This window comes from Sciurus vulgaris, assembly GCF_902686455.1.
Source record: "Sciurus vulgaris genome assembly, chromosome: 6".
Lineage (NCBI taxonomy): Eukaryota > Metazoa > Chordata > Mammalia > Rodentia > Sciuridae > Sciurus > Sciurus vulgaris.
Window position 1 is genome coordinate 108,701,857 of NC_136466.1, and position 11,205 is coordinate 108,713,061.

General features: G+C 42.1%; 1 pseudogene across 1 annotated transcript; it reads right to left on the reverse strand.

Annotated features, from left to right (window-relative positions):
- Window positions 1-5,209: 5,209 nt before the first annotated feature.
- Window positions 5,210-6,714, reverse strand: LOC306664905 (RNA-binding protein 39-like; annotated as a pseudogene). The gene has a single exon. The product of its transcript is annotated as an RNA-binding protein 39-like (transcript).
- Between the last annotated feature and the right edge of the window lie 4,491 nt (window positions 6,715-11,205).

Here is an 11,205-nt window from a genome sequence, read left to right on the forward strand (position 1 = left end):
CTAGTACTCACTAAAAACCAAAACATGGACTGGGGATATAGCTCAGTTGGTAGAGTGCTCGCCTGGCAAGCACAAGGCCCTGGGTTCAATTCCCAGCACTGCAAAAAAACATATAACCAGGTTCTTGAATTCTCAACTAGCTGCCTGTCTTCCTTAGTCCTTTCCTGTTGCTACAGGAATACCATGGCTGTGGTTTGCGTTTGGTTTGCTTGTTTAATTATGTTCTCTAAGGGTTCATCTTGATTGGTTCACGAGGGGATGCTGGCGGAGCCTTTGGGGCATGGGGCCTAGCGGAAGGTCCTTAGGTCGCTGGGGGCATACCCTAGAAGGCAGTTCTCCCGGACTCCTTGGTAACCCTCTCCAGACGGTTGCTGTGGAACCCGGGGTTCAGCCCCACCCTCCCTCTGCTCCTCGATGGACAGGTGATTATTTGCTCCCACCACTGCCATGCGGCGATGCAGTCCAGGGACAGCCTTCCCCAAGCCCTTGCTAACATGAGACACTTGGACTCGGAACCGTCAAAACTGTGAGCTAAATAAATCTCCTTTTCTCCAAAGTAGCCTCTGGTATTTCATTATAATGGTGGAAGCTGTCTAACATGGCTACGAACCGAGTAATCTGCGAAGAATAGAAATGTATTTCTCACAGGTCTGGAGGCTGAAACGCCCAAGAACAAGGCCCACCCAGCACACTCACCACCCGGCGGCGGCGGGGCTCTGCTGTAAGACGGTCCTTGTTGCCACGTGCTCCAGAAGGGATGGCAGCCGCGTCCTTCCGCGTGGAGGGCAGAAAGGCAAAAAGGGCCCAAGGCCATGTGAGGCCTCTTTTATAAAGGTCTTAATCTCATTCACCAGGGGGACGCCTCATGATCTGATCACCGTTAAAGAACCCCCCTCGTAATACTACTGCTTGAGGATTAAGTTTCAACATGAATTCTGGAGGGTACTGCTCATTGCCCTCCGCCTGTAAAGGGCGCATCCATTAGGCTGAGGATGTTCCTTCGTCTCCCAAGCAGTCGGTGGTTTCTTATCAAGGTGAAGAGGGCCAGGCCCACAAGAACCTCTCACATGAGGCAGGCTTACGGGACTCCCTCAACCCTTGGATTCCTCTTAGCTTTTTGGGGAGAATGAAGGGCGATTTCTTCCAACTGGAGATCTGTCCTCAGCTACCAGGGTTCCCAGGGATAAACCAGAGAAGAAAAGTAAGGGAATAGAACACACCCTTGCCCCTCTTTATAACTCAGGAACCTCAGGCATTGTTTGTTGATGACTCTCTCCCATGCAAAACACTGTGGTGGGAGTTTCCGTATGTTATCTTATTTAATTTTTGTAATGACCCTAAGTACAACTCCTGTTATTCAGTTTTACAGAGAAAAAAGCAAAAGGAACAGAGCAGCCAAGAGGCTGTCCAAACGTTTCAAAGCCAGTGCATAGCAAGAAGGGACCCCCCCAAAACTTGGTGTCAAAGCCTGTGTTCTCAATTGTCCTTCTCTGCCTTTGCTCCTGATTGCTTGTACCCATCTGTCCCCTCAGCCCCCTCCCCAGGTACATACCGTCAGCAGTGGGATTCTGCTTAGAACAGACTGGATCAAATTCAGAGTTCTGGTCTCCGCTCTGCTCCAGTTACATAAACAGGTCCCAAGTTTATCATCCTATTAAGTAATTTTCTCTATGATTTAAATACAGAAGTAACTTCAGGAGATATACAGCATTTCTGCTTTTCCCATGTACTATAAATATGTAACTTATGGGAAAAACAAGAACTTTGTGTCATATTCAAGTGGAGAACTATTTGAAGAAAAGGGGAAAATATCCCATTATAATGAGTCATGGAGAAAAATAACTATAGTATATCATACTAGTAAATAGGATTATAAAAATAGCTTCTGTTTGGAAGTATAAATTAAATGTTCATGCAGCCTTATATCTCAAGTATTTTTCATTAAGCATTTTCATTTTCACAACTGGATAAATTTCCCTGTATATGACCAAGGTCAAGTAATTTTAGATGTAAATTTGAAAGCTTTTAAGATGAACACACTTAACGCTCTTTGAAGTGTTTTCTGAAAACAGATATCATGGCATACAGGTCACTGTCAATAGAGAACAAGGTCACTGAGGTGGGCCAGTGATTGCTTTTTCTTGGGCTTGCCCAGAGCACATCTCAGAGCAGGTGGGCACTCATTTTTCCTTACCTACCATTCCTGTTTTCCAGCATCCTTTTTGCTGGCATCTTGACTACCAGAAGAGAAAAACAGCCAAGTTGGTGCTTTTTCAAGTCCTTACTAAAATTTTTCAAACTTGAACTAAAGAAAGAAGCACAGCTGGGGACCTGTGAGGCCAGGAGCCACTGGCAGCTTGTCTCTGCCTGGTGGGGAAAGTCAGTCCGAGAGAAAGCTCTGCCACTCTGGGTGGGGCTGTTCCCCTACCAACACGCAGGTGGCTTCCAGGGCTTTGGTTGTATGTGGGAGCACACATCATAGACAAGGCACCTTTTCAAGGGACCTGGGGTCTGTATCCATTCTCAACCCACACTTAAGTCACAGAATGGAAGAATTCTCAGCAGCCATTCCTAAACAATTCACCAATTACCATGCCTTCCAGCTCCTCCACCTCAGGTCCTCTGCAGGCAGGCATCTTAGGCAATTCATTTCATTTAATCCTCACCACCCTATGGAGGTAGGTACTATTATTATCTCCATTTTACACATAAAAAACAAAACCAAACAAAATTTGAGAATCTGAGATGTTAAATAACTTGCTCACTCTCACTTTATGACTAAGCTTTTTACCATCACTCTGAGGGAAACGAGAACTTTCTTTGAAGTAGATTTGGACTGTTCTTTTGTAGACACAAACTATAAAACAAATCTAAACAAAAAGCCTGATACAACTAGAATTTTAGAAAGCATACATGTTGGTGGCATTAGGTTCATCCACATTGTTGTACAACCGTTACCACCTCCAGAATTCTTTCATCTTCCCAAACTGCAATTCTGTACACTTTAAAAACTGTCCCCCACTCCTTGTCCAGCCTCTGGCAACCACCGTTCTGCTTCCTGTTTCTATAAATTCGACTTCTCCTGGCACCTCACATAAGTGATATAGCACATGATTTGTTGTTGTTATTATTCTAGGAATCAAACTCAGGGACTAGTGCATCCTAACACACACTTTACCACTGGGCTGCATCCCCAGCCTTGCTTCTACTGTTGAATTTTCAATCCTCCCAAGTATACTGAGACCTTCTAATTGCCCAGCATTATATAAGGCTTTAGGGTGTTGGGGGAGATATGTAAAATATGAGATCTGATTGCTACCTGTTATGGTTTAGATATTAGGTGTCCCCCAAAAGCTCACGTGTGAAACAATGCAAGGTTTAGAGATGAAATGATTGGTTTATGAAAGCCTTAACCTAATCAGCTCATTAATTCCTAGTAGGGATTAACTGGGTAGTAACTGTAGGCAGGTAGTGTGGGCTGGAGGAGATGGGTCCCTGGGGATGTGCCTTTGGGGTATGTATTGTGTCCTGGTTGAGAGGAGCTCTCTCTCTGCTTCCTGGTGCCGTGTTCCCAGCTGCTTTCCTCCACCACACACTTCTACCATGATCTTCTGCCTCCCCTGGAGCCCCAAGGAATGGAGTGCGCCATGTATGGATTAAGACCTCTGAAACCATGAGCCTCAAAATGAACTTTCCCTCCTCTTAATTGTTCTTGTCAGGTCTTTTGGTCACAGCACTGAAACAGCTGACTAAAACACTGCTACTGAAATCATTACAGTGGAGCTATGAAGGCAGGGCTAGCTTCTAGGGGACAATGTGCTAAGAGTGGATAGTAACTGAGAGGACAAGAGAAATTTACACAGAGGAGAGACCCTTATAAGATGACGAAGCCTAAGAAGTCTTCAGGGACTCAAGGAGCTAGTAGGATGTCTGGTTGGTTAGAAAGAAAGATTTTGAATTGATTAAATCACAAATCCAGGCAGGCAGGCTGGGTCATTCCAAAGAGACCCAACCCAAACCACAATTCAAAAGAGCATTCTGATAGTTTCTCAGAGAACACAGTGATAAACCCTGTATCTATAAATCAGACTTCTGCTTGTCCCCAAAAGCCACACATACACAGGCAATAATTTACTCTACTTCTGTTGCAAAATATACACAAAATAAAATAATTTAATGCTGGGGGAGGTTGTTGTTCTTTATAAATATCTCAGAAAATAGATACAGCCACTCTTTTGTGAAAGTTAATCTTTTTCCATCAGCAAAAGGAGTTCCTAAAAACTTCTGAAACTTGTGTGAAATGTCTGATCACTAGTGTCAGGTCACATCCACCAGACTGTGGTCCAGACCACAGTTGGAAAGATGAACTCCTGGAATTACAGCGACATAAGCCTGCAGGTCCACTCCGGCCAGCCACACCAGTCCTTCAAACAAAAAACTAGGGACCCCTAATCCCACCCTGTCAGCTCTTTGAACAAATGAGCTAATGTAGAAAAGTTCTCTGGGGCCAGGCTGTTTATGGAGGGTCACCTCCCTGTGTCCTTCTGTCTGCTCTGCTCTCTTCTGCTCATCCAAACATAAGCTTCACCTAGGGACCAGTAAGTGGGTGAGTAAGAACAGTAATCCTACCACTGTCACTTGTATTGCTTTGCTTTTTCTTTTCTCTCTTTCTCTTCTACCTTACTCTGGTTTGGATTTTGTGTTCCCCAAAATTTCCCTAGATGCCTCATATTTCTTCTGGAAGCTTGGTCTCCAGTACAGTTGAGAGGTGGGGCCTGGTAAAAGGTGAAGCCTGGTAAAAGGTAGTTAGGTCATGGGCTGCCACCCATGGAAGGAATTAATGCAAGTCCCGTGACTGGATTAGTTCTCGAGGGAATGGGTGGTTATAAGGGAGTCTGGCACCTCCTCTGACTCTCTCTTCCATGTGCCACTCACCACCATCACAGGTGCTCCCATGATTGTGACGCCATCTATTAGAACTGAGCAGGTTGAAGGTACCATGCTCCTGAACCTCCAGAACTGTGAGCTAAATAAACCTACTTCTTTATAATATTAGCCTTGGGTGTTTTGTTACAGCAATGAAAAATAGTCTAAAGCACCCATCCCTTCTCATTGAGACGTAGCAAGTTAAAAAAAAAAAAAAAGTTGTACCTGACTTTTAGGGGGAAAAATATTTCTTTTTTTTTTTTTTTTTTTTTTTTTCCTGTTAACATTTTTATTTTTTCAAGGTAACAGGAATTGTATACAAATGACAGTAGACCCTTGCCTCTTTATTTTTATCTAAATAAAAGATAACTCAAGATGAATTCTCAAGAAAAAAAAAAAAAAGCTATGTACATAAGGGACTATATCTTCCTTCATCGTCTACTTGGAACCAGTAGTTGTGTTGCTGTCATAGAATCAGGGAAGAGGTTGTGGTAAGTTGGAAGAGGTACATAGGCTGCTGTTATCATTTTACCAGCAAACCACCTGCCATGCAATGCATTGACGGCAGCAATAGCTGCAGCAATTGACGGGCACTTCACATACACATTGCCCTGAGCAGAATTCTTGTCAACATAAATATGGATGACTCCACCATGTTTATTACATTCTTCAATCACATCATCCTTAATCTCTGTATCCCATCCAACTTCTTCTTCTGTTTGAGGGTTAAACATGTTAGAAAGTTGGAAAACACTGTGTTGCAAGTGGTTGAACAGAGGCAGCTGCAGCTAAAGCTGAAGCTTCAGTCTGTTGGGAAAGTCGTGTTTGCAAATCTATAACAAAAGAGAATTCTGCCACAGCACCAAATGCCAAAGAGCCACTCATTTGTAAAGCCTGCTGGGGCTGCTGTGGAATCTGCAAACCTGTACCCTCAGCAAGTCTTGCCATTAATTGGAGACGACCAGTAGTTCCCAGGTCAATTCCAGTCCTTTCCAGTTCGTCACTGTCCAAAAATGAACTAGCACTGGACGCATCAGTACGTTCAGTAACATGACCAACTTTCATTGGCCTTCCTGCTAGTTCAAATCCATTAAGTTGTTCCAAAGCCTTTTTGGCACATTCTGAGTCAGAAAATGTAATAAATCCATAACCCTTAGAACGACCTGTTTCACTATCCATCATAAGCTGGATACTTTCAATTCTTCCAAAAGGCTCAAAAATCCCCCGAAGCATATCTTCAGTTATGTTAAAGTGTAATGAGCCCACATAAAGTCTCATAGGTCCTGCACTTCCCTTTTGTAAATTGTTTGCCATTGCTGCAGCTCTATTTTTTTCTGCCTGTGATGCCTGTACTATGATCGGCACTCCTAAAACTCGCTGGCCAGTTAATCCTATTGCTAGAGGCACTGAGCTAACGTCAACAAACTCCACATAAGCAATTCCTTTGGAACGTCTTGAATTTCTATCAGAGATCATCCTCACATCTCGAACCTTTCCTACTGTGGAGAAAAACTCTTCCAAATCTCTTGGTCGAATTCTTGCTGCCAACTGCATGCAGAAAACTGTTCTTGCATCTCTTTCTTCAGGAGTTAGATTATCAATAGGTTCCCTCACAGGGCTCTTGTCTTTTCTGAATGGATTTTGCTTCGGGAACGTCGTCTGCTTAATTTGATGCTATGAGGCAACCCAATCTTTCCTCGGATGGCACTGTTAAATTTTGGTCCGGAGTAGGGACTTCTGTAGCGTCCTCGGAATCTTCGATCTCGACTTCTTGAGCGGCTTCGTCTCCTTTCTTTGCTTCTACTTCGCTTCCGTTCCCGACTTTTGCTCTTTTTCCTTTCTCTATCTCTACTTCGCTTTCGTTCCTTACTTTTGCTTCGTTTTCGTTCATGACTGCGACTTCTGCTCTTGCTTTTTTTCCTCCTTCTGGAATCTTGAAACCCACACTCCAATCACAAGGAGATGTAGAGCTTTCCAAGGAGGCAGAAACTTTGTCTAAAATTTCAAGATAATCCACCTGACTGTCAGAAATGTATATGCTAGGCAGCACATGACAGAAAATTAGGCTACACTTATTATTTATATAGAAGTCAAAGCAATGCCCAGAAGGGCAACAGATAACATTCCATTTTGCCTCAAAAACCTGACACTATCTCTCACAAAATTCTGTGAGATAGTTAAAACCAAAAGTAAAAGTGTGTGTGTGTGTGTGTGTGTGTGTGTGTGTGTATACACACAAAATTCAAATTAGGGGACAAGGTAAAAGCCATTTTATCCCCCACAAAGAAAAGAACATTAATAAAGTTTTTGCTCTCCTCACAGACGGCCTGTAGCAGAGAGGTAAGTCAACCTCCGTATTTACCTCTCACAGACCCCAAAACATTTTGCCAAAAGAAAAGACTTAAAAAATCAGAGGGCTAATTTTAATTAACTTAAGGCCTTCCTAGGACTTTTTGTAAATGAGTTCCCGCCCACATCTGAAGGCAACCCCAGACAGGTAAAAAGACAACAATGTACTAAGACATTCACAAAAGAACAATCTTCTACATACAAGCCCAGACAAAAACTTAAGGTTATAAGAAACCAGTATACTTCTCTGTAACAAATTCCAGCTTCAAAGAACATGTATTAAGTTAACTAAATAACTTATCAAAATCCATTCTAATAGTCAAATCCTGTTACAACTTAAAATGGGACTTTCCAAAGTCTTTAGTGGCAGTGGAATTTTGTACTGAACATCATTGAAGTAAATGGTCCACTGGTCTGGGCCTTTGGACTTTTTGGTTATATGGCCTCTGCTGTAAAGGTGTTTTGCTATAACTGGATTTGACCTCTTCCATGTAAGAAGATCTAAATTTTAAATGCAAAGTATTCTAACAAAGCTGTTGTGAGGATGACTGAGGTAGTTATGAAGCACTTTGAGCTTTTTTGCTACGTTCTTCATGGCCGTTAGCACTGCTCAACTTGTTCTCATCCATGGCTCTATTTCTGCCTAAGCCCCAAGTGGCCATGCTAGCAGCCAGCCACTATCGATTTCCTGTGACCGATGCCATTCCTGAGATCTTCGCCCATTTCCGTTGGAGGGTTGGGACTGTAAGAGCTTGATGCCACCTCTGTCACACATCTCGCCCTTATGATTGACAGTTCACACTGGAATCAAAGGTGAATTCATGGGAGTAGAGGTGAGATATCGTTAGGCAAGTCTTCTTGTAAGGAGCCTCAAGCATTGCTTCATATCAATATCGTCTGCCATTTCTCTAAACGCCTACGCGGGCTTTGGGCGCCTGGTAGTACTTGTCCCGAGTCCGCTGCGCTGCTACTGCTGCCGCTGCCCGCCGCCGCCGCTGCCGCTGTTGCTACTGTTAAGCCCCTAGGCCCAGGCCGCGGTACCGCCCAGCCCGTAATATCGGGCTCCGAGGGCGATTAGGCCCGAGCGAATATCACTAACACACATCGAAAAATATTTCTTAGTGTGTTCCACAGCAGGCAGGTTTTGATTGTCACTGTCCAGTCATCTGCACATGTGTTGGAAGAAAATGCAAATGTGGAAACTAAGTGAAGAAGCTAGAAAAGAGCACCATGGGCCTTTCTGAGGTATCTTAGAATCACAGGAGAGAGTAGAGGGTGAGTTTGCCTGACTGCCTCCTAGCTTTCCCCCAGTCTTAGGGATTTAGTGGTTTATGGTGACTAGATGCATAAATCACAATATGGGAAGGGTGGACTAATGGACTCGGAAAAGGAGTTAAATCTGGGACAATATCTAAGCCATGTCTTCCTAAGAGCTCTGATAATTATAAAATATTTCTAACACCTTTTGATGACTCCCAGAGGAATACAACCATTTCTTTCTGCTACCAAAAGAATGGGGTCCAGGTACACAGCTCAGTATTTCCTGCCTTTGAGGCAATCTCCATAAACATTTTTCTCAAACTGAGAAGCATGATTCCCACTGACCTGGATTTTGACTTCTAACCTCTACACCTATGGAAGAATAAATATCTGGTGTTTCAAGTCACTCAGTTGTGTACTTTGGCAGCCCTAAGAAGCTAACAGAGTAGATATTCTGTATTTGACTCTTAGCCTGCCTGGCAGCTAAAGCAGAAAACAGTCTGTTTACATAATCCTCAGTGGATTAAAAGGTTCCATTTATTCAAGGGATGCAGAGCTTTCCTGACACTGAGATACCAGAGAAAGGGTCTTTTCTGGATCCTACAGAGAAAATGCTACAGGTGCAGAAGAAAACTGTAGGAAGTGCCATCGTGACACTACATCTGATAATTAAAATTTATGCAACTATTTCTACAAGGTGCCTCACTGAAAGCAGATGGCATGACACCATGGGAGGGCTTAGTAAAAGCACAACTGGGAAAACAGATGAAAGAGGGACATTTCTATCATCTTACAGAATTAAAGATTTGAAGGAATACATGGACAACTATATACCAACTATATACCACTAAATAATGTAAGGAAATGTGTTTATTTATTGTTACAATTAATGATGAAAGTTAGGAGAAGTGTCACTACCAAGAGAAGAAAAAGTGTTTTCCCCTGCTGAAACTTCAACAAGGAATGTGAGATGAAGAAACAGTGATTAGTATTTGACACACATTTTATAATTTAAATTTAATTTGCAACTACGAGGAAGAGATTTCTCATAAGAAAGTTTAAAACTGAATAAAACACAGGAAAAACAAGTTCCTTTTTCTCTGGACTTTAAAAATAAATGAAAACACATCTGGTTAGGATACGAATGTGTAATGCCAGGAGTTCAAATTCTAAACCATTTTCCTGATCTTGTTTAAATGCTGCCACCCTGAAAAATATGTGGCTGCTCTCATTAGTGTGGCACTTGAACACTTCCTCTTACATTGTCATTTTCTTCCTAGAGTTGCATTTGTCCTACACTTTTACTGGAGTGTTTCTTCTTGAGGGCAGGGATGGTCTTTTGAAATTTCAAACTACTACACAGGCTTAAAATACTGCTTGTAATCCCAGCTTCTTGGGAGGCTGAGGCAGGAGGCTTGCAAGTTCAAGGCTGGTCTCATCAACTTAGTGAGACCCTTTCTCAAAATAAAAACAAGAATGGCTGGAAAAGGGATAAAGCTCAGTGTTACCGCAACCGTGTGTTCAAGCTCTGCATTGAAAAAAAAAAAAAAAAAAGGCACTTCCTGAAAACTCTTCTGTAAACTAATGGGGAAAAAAATCTTGTAACTCATTACATGGTCAGTTTAAAGACAAATGGATATTTAGGGCACTGCAAACATTAAAACCTTGGCTGGGGACATAGCTCACTTACCTAACATGTAAAAAGGCCCTGGGTTTAACCCCCAGCACTGAAATTAAAATAATAAAGCTTCTTGTTAAAAGGATTGGCAGAGATCACAAACTTTAAGTTATTCATATAGTAAACGAATTAAAGATGGTTTTCATCTGATTCATTTATTCTAGTTATTTTTCTTTTAATCAGATGTCCATGGTCATAAGTATCCTTTCTGTCAGATGAAAATTTTTAACCTAATAGTTAACATTTACATTGCAAAATTCTCTCTTTAAAGACACCAACCAGTTCTTTCTTCTTAAGTCATTCTTGGAATGGTAAGGAGAAATTCTATTAAATAGATTTTGCAAATCTAGTTTCTAGAAAGAATCAGTTTTAAAAAATTAATTGAAGGTCTGGGGATGCAGCTCAGTGGTAGAGCACTCCCTTAGCACCTGTTAGATCCATAGCACCAAAACGACAAAACAAACACAAACAAACAAAAACTTGAACCAAAGCAAGTAGGGGGAATTGTATTATTGCACTCAGTAATTTCTTGTTCTGAATTAAGAGAATTATTTATCTCTCTGCTCATTGTCAAATCTCCCTTAGAGGGGTATGGAAGTATGCTTTCTTGTTCTTTAGCAGCAAGCTTGGGGTCACGTGACTTGCTTTGGTCAATAAAACGCAAGCAGAATTCAGGCCCCCCACAATGTTTTATGTGCAGTATGTGTACAAGAGCTGATAGTTATATCCAGGAACTTGGCAAGGCTTTTGTTAAACAATTGGCAGATTGAAATTGGTCATGGTGGGCGTATTTACACCTTTGAAATAGCAAACATTACAAATCAGGACTTTTCCCTCTCCCCCAAAGTTGGTTTACCAGTACTCCATGAGCATGTCTCAAAAAGTTAATCTTTAGCCTGGATCCTGGAAAAAAGAAAGTTGGTAGAGTAGAGCCAAACCTTTGCATGTGGCTGATATAATTTTCTTAAGAAATGGACATTTATTATTATAAA